Source organism: Mirounga leonina, unplaced genomic scaffold (genome assembly GCF_011800145.1).
Source record: "Mirounga leonina isolate KUSES-001 unplaced genomic scaffold, KU_Mleo_1.0 Mir_176, whole genome shotgun sequence".
NCBI classification, from domain to species: domain Eukaryota; kingdom Metazoa; phylum Chordata; class Mammalia; order Carnivora; family Phocidae; genus Mirounga; species Mirounga leonina.
Genome location: NW_023270454.1, coordinates 47,753,106 through 47,758,791, shown reverse-complemented (window position 1 = coordinate 47,758,791; position 5,686 = coordinate 47,753,106). Strand labels below are relative to the sequence as shown.

Genomic DNA, 5,686 nt, shown 5'->3' with positions numbered 1-5,686 from the left:
TGCTAAAATAATACAATATTTGGAAGACTGCCATTCATTTTTTTTCTTATAACACTGATTTTTTTTTTTTAGATTTTATTTATTTTTTTGAGAGGGACAGAGAGAGACAGAGATAGAGCATGAGCAAGGGGGAGGAGGTAGAGGGAGAGAGATAAGTAGACTCCCCGCAGAGCAGGGAGCCCAGGACCCTGAGATCAGACCTGAGCTGAAGGCAGATGCTTAACTGACGGAGCCACCCAGGAGCCCCTTGATTTTCTTATTATAGCACTATTTTCAAAAATAGACCAGTTTTGAACTGTAAAATCACATTATGTTTAATTGAAAACACACTTCTGTTTTCTGTAAAATTGCATAAGTATAATATAAATTTTCTATCAGTATCATAATTTTATTCACATGACTAATTATGTAAGATAAATAAGTATGAGACAATGTAAAATTATTTTGAATTTACTCTCAAATGCAGATAAGAATTTCAATCAATGAAACTTTAGTGTGAATCTATTTTTGTAATTCTCTGGAATCAAGTCACAAAAAGCACATTACAGTGACTAAAGATTGAAGTTAAAGCTACACTTACAAATACATTCTACTCTGTGTGTCATTTGTTAGTGAACAAATATTTCTGGTTCAAATTAAATTGCTATGATAGACACTTTTTTTTTAAAGATTTTATTTATTTATTTGAGAGAGAGAATGAGATAGAGAGAGAGAGCATGAGAGGGGGGAGGGTCAGAGAGAGAGGCAGACTCCCTGATGAGCAGGGAGCCCGATGCGGGACTCGATCCCGGGACTCCAGGATCATGACCTGAGCCGAAGGCAGTCGCTTAACCAACTGAGCCACCCAGGCGCCCATGATAGACACTTTTGCTTATAATTTTAAGTATGGAGGTTTTGTTTTGTTTTATTTTGTTTTGTTTGCTTAATCCCTACCATAACAATGGTAGAACATTTTAATTCACCACTCTCAGATAGTGACAAGTTCAAGAGAACAACAACAAACAGAAAACATTAAAAAAACTAAAAAAAGAATGTGTGAATTAGAGGTGATGGCTTACATATAAATTCTGAATCCTGAAACTAGAGGGTAACTTTCTGTTGAGGATCCTTGAAACATAAACTAACATTTGATCAAAAAGAAAAAAAAAAAAAAAAAAAAAAAGGACACCATAAAAAGGATAGAAATGAAACAATACTATTCTCTAATAATGATGAAAGAAATAATAATTGGCAAAATCAGAAAATAAAGTGTAGAACAGGAACCACAGGAAGATTCATAGTAAATTGAGTTGCTAATTGTATATAAATATATTTGAAAATTGCAATGAATCTGATCATTTTCATGAAAATATAATTTGTGCAATCTATTCTGCAAATGAGAGAAGTAATATACATGTTGATTTATACAGAAGTAGCACAGATATTTTTCAATGAGTTATCCCCTAAAAAAACAGCAGCAGCAACAACAACAACAACAACAACAACACTAGGCAGGCCCAGACAGTTTAATATAATTACCCCAAAAGAATTGTAAAGAACAGATAATTCCAATGTTATTTAAACTATTCTTGGGGTGACTGGGCGGCTCAGTCAGTTAAGCATCCAACTCTTGATTTCAGTTCAAGTCATGATCTCAGGGTTGTGGGATTGAGCCTCCTCTCAGGCTAAATGCTTAGCAAGGAGTCTGCTTGAGATTCTCTCTCCGTCTCCCTCTACCCCTCCCCCCACACGCTTGCACTCTTTCTCTCTCCCTCTCTAAAATAAATGAGTAAATCTTTAAAAAAATTTTAAATAAACTATTCTAGAGCATACAACAAAAGGGGTAATTTTTCAAATATTCATTATGTAAAACAGTGATAGTAAAACCTGACAAAAATTGCACCAGTAAGATCTACAAACCAATCTTAATTATGAATTAAGCAAAAATTTAAAATAAAATGTTGGCAAACAGAATTCAAAAATAATTAAAAGGTTAACACACCATGTACAGCAGTTTATTATTGGAAAGTTAAAATCATTAAATTATTAGAGCATATTCTTATGATTTATCACATTTATACACCAAGATAAAAATTTTATAATTTTACATATATGTGTTGAAATGCCATTTTCCTACTATAAATTACAACTCTCAGGCTAGATTTTTCTCCCCTTCATTTCAACATACTTCATTTCTTTATTTTTTTCTTTCTTTTTTCTTTTCTTTTTTCCTTTTTTTTTTTTAGTCTTATCTGGTATTGCCTCGTGATGAGTTATGGCAAAATAGAGCATTTTTTTCCTCCAACCAAAAGGCCTTTAATTCATTTTGAGTTGATTTTTTAATATGGTATAAGATAGGGTCCAAATTCATTCTTCTGCTTATGGATATCTAGTTTTTCCAATGCTATTTGTTGAAAAGACTGTCCTTTCCCCATTGTATATTCACGCATCCATGTCCAAGATCATTTGAGTGTATCTGCAAGGGTTTATTCCTGGGCTCTCTATTCTATTCCACTGATCTATACATCATTGTATTTCATTTTGCTTTATTGTACTTCACAGATAATACAATTTTTGCAAATTGAAGTCTTGTGGCAACCTGACATTGAACAAATCTATTGGCACCATTTTTCCAACAGCATTTGTTCACTTCAGGTCTTCGTGTCACATTTTAATAATTCTCACATTATTTCAAATTTTTCATTATTATTATATCTGTTATGATGATCATAACAAATATTTGATGTTACTATTGTAATCGTTTACATGCCCATATAAGATGACAAACCTAATCAATGAATGTTGTGCGTGTTCTGACTGTTCCACTTACTAGCCCTTTGCCATCTTTCTCCCTTTCCTTGACCTCCCTGTTCTCTGAGACACAACAATATTGAAACTAGGCCAATTGATAACCTTCCAATGGCTTCTATGTGTTCAAGTGAAAGGAATTGTTTCATATCTCTCACATTAAATCAATAGCTAGAAATGATTATGCTTAATGAAGAAGGCAGGTCAAAAGCCAAGATAGGCCAAAAGTTAGGCCTCTTGTATCAAACAGTTAGCCCAGTTGTGAATGAAGAAGAGAAGTTCTTTATATATATGTATGTGTGTGTGTATATATATATATATATATATATATATATATATATATATATAAAATTTATTCATGAGAGAGAGAGAGAGGCAGAGGGAGAAGCAGGTTTCCCACAGAGCAGGGAGCTTGATGTGAGGTTTGACCCCAGGACCCTGGAAACAGGACCTGAGCCAAAGGCAAACTCTTAACAGACTGAGCCACCCAGGAGCCCCAGAAGAGAAGTTCTTGAAGGAAATTAAAAATGCTAAATGCTACTCTAATGAACACAAGAATAATTAAAAAGTGAAATGGCCTTATTGCTGATACAGAGAAAGTTTTAGTGGTCTACATAAATCTAACCAGCAATACTCTTAAGCCAAAGCCTAATCCAGAGCAGAGCCCTAACTCTCTTCATTTCTATGAAGGCTGAGAGAGGTGAGGAAGCTGTAGAAGAAAAGCTTGAAGCTAGCAGAGGTTGGTTCATGAGATTTAAGGAAAGAAGCCATTTCTATAGCATCAAAATGCAAGGTGAAGCAGCAAGTGTTAATGTAGAAGCTGCAGCAAATTACCCAGAAGAGCTACCTAAGATAATTAATGAAGGTGTTTACACTAAACAAATGGTTTTTGATGTAGATGAAATAGACTTCTATTGGAAGAAGATGCCATCTAGGAGTTTCTTAGCTAAAGAAGAGAAGTTCAATGCCTGGCTTCAAAGCTCCAAAGGACAGGCTAACTCTCTTGTTAGAGCTCAATCAGCAGGTGGCTTTAAGTTGAAGCCAATGTTCATTTTTCACCATTGTGAAAATCCTAGAGCCCTTAAGAATTGTGCTGAATCTACTCTAACCGTTCCCTGTAAATGGAACAACAAAGCCTAGATGGCAGCACATCTTTTTGCAACATGGTTTACTGAATATTTTAAGCCCACTGCTAAAACCTACTGTTCAGAAAAAAAAAAAAAAAAAAAAAGATTCCTTTCCAAACATTACTGCTCACTGAAAATGCACCTTGTAACCCAAGAGGTCTGATGGAGAGGTACGATGAGAGTAATGGTGTTTTCAGGTCTGCTTAACACTACATCCATTCTGCAGCCCATGGATCAAGAAGTAATTTCTACTTTCAAGTCTTATCATTTAAGAAACAGATTTCATAATGCTCTAGCTGCCATAGATAGTGATTCCTCTGATGGATCTGGACAAAGTAATTGAAACCTCCGGAAAGGACTTACCATTCCAGATGCCATTGAGAACATTCATGATCCATGGGAAGAAGTCAAAATATGAACATCCACGGGAGTTTGGAAGTTGATTTCAACACTGATGCATGATTTGGAGGGGTTCAAGACCTCAGTGGAGGAAGTAACTGCAGATGTGGTGAGAACAGCAAGAGAACTAGATTTAAAAGTGGAGCCTGAAGATGGGACTGAATTGCTGCAATCTCATGATAACACTTAAGAAATAAGGGGTTGCTTCCAATGAATGAGCAAAGAAGATGGTTTCTTGAGATGGAGTCTAATTCTGGGGAAGGTGCTGTGAAGAATGTTGAAATGACAACAAAGGATTTAGACTTTTACATAAACTCAGTTGATAATGCAGTGACAAGGTTTGAGAGGATTGACTCCATTTTTTTAAAAAAGATTTTATTTATTTATTTGAGACAGAGAGAATGAGAGCGAGCCAGCACATGAGAGGGGGGAGGGTTAGAGGGAGAAGCAGACTCCTGCCGAGCAGGGAGCCCGATGTGGGACTTGATCCCAGGACTCCGGGATCATGACCTGAGCCAAAGGCAGTCGCTTAACCAACTGAGCCACCCAGGCGCCCCATGATTGACTCCAATTTTGAAAGAAGTTCCTCTTTGGATAAAATGCTATCAAACAGCATTGCATGCTACAGAGAAATTATTTGTGAAGGAGTCAATTGATGTGGCAAACTTCATTATTGTCTTATTTTAAGAAATTGCCACAGCCACCCCAAGCCAAGGAAAGCCTTTCTAAATCTGCCATGTCTCAATTTTCCCATCTGTGATCCTTCCTATCTCATGAGTGTGCATATATCAATAGATTATACTTGTTCACAGATGGAAGTGTACTGAATCTTTGATAGCTCCCCAGCAACCGAAAGAAAACTTGACAAGTTAACTCACTTGTGTTTTCAACCAAATGGTCTGCTTGTAGTCGTTAAAGTATTCTTTATGGTTTCACTGCTATATTTATTTCACCCAAAAAGTTAATCCCTGAATAACTTCTGTGTACTTTATAGCTGTGGAGTGAATTCAGTAATTTTGTGCTATTTGAACATAATGCATGAGTATAAAATGTGTTTACTTTTTATTGATAGTGGTTATACTGCTTAAATTAAATAGCATAAAATTAAACATGTTAATTATCATTCATCAAAAATAACTCCTCCAAATTTTAAATTTGAGAGATATTGTAAATTTGGAGTAATGGCCTATCCCCAATTTATTTTTTTTATTTATTTATTTTTAAAGATTTTATTTATTTATTTGACAGAGAAAGACACAGCGAGAGAGGGAACACAAGCAGGGGGAGTGGGAGAGGGAGAAGCAGACTCCCTGCCGAGCAGGGAGCCCAATGCGGGACTCGATCCAGGGACTCCAGGATCATGACCTGAGCCG

General features: G+C 35.8%; 1 pseudogene; it reads left to right on the top strand.

Moving 5' to 3' along the window:
* The first annotated feature begins 2,898 nt into the window (after positions 1–2,898).
* Positions 2,899–5,073, top strand: LOC118022553 (annotated as a pseudogene).
* The last annotated feature ends 613 nt before the right edge of the window (positions 5,074–5,686 follow it).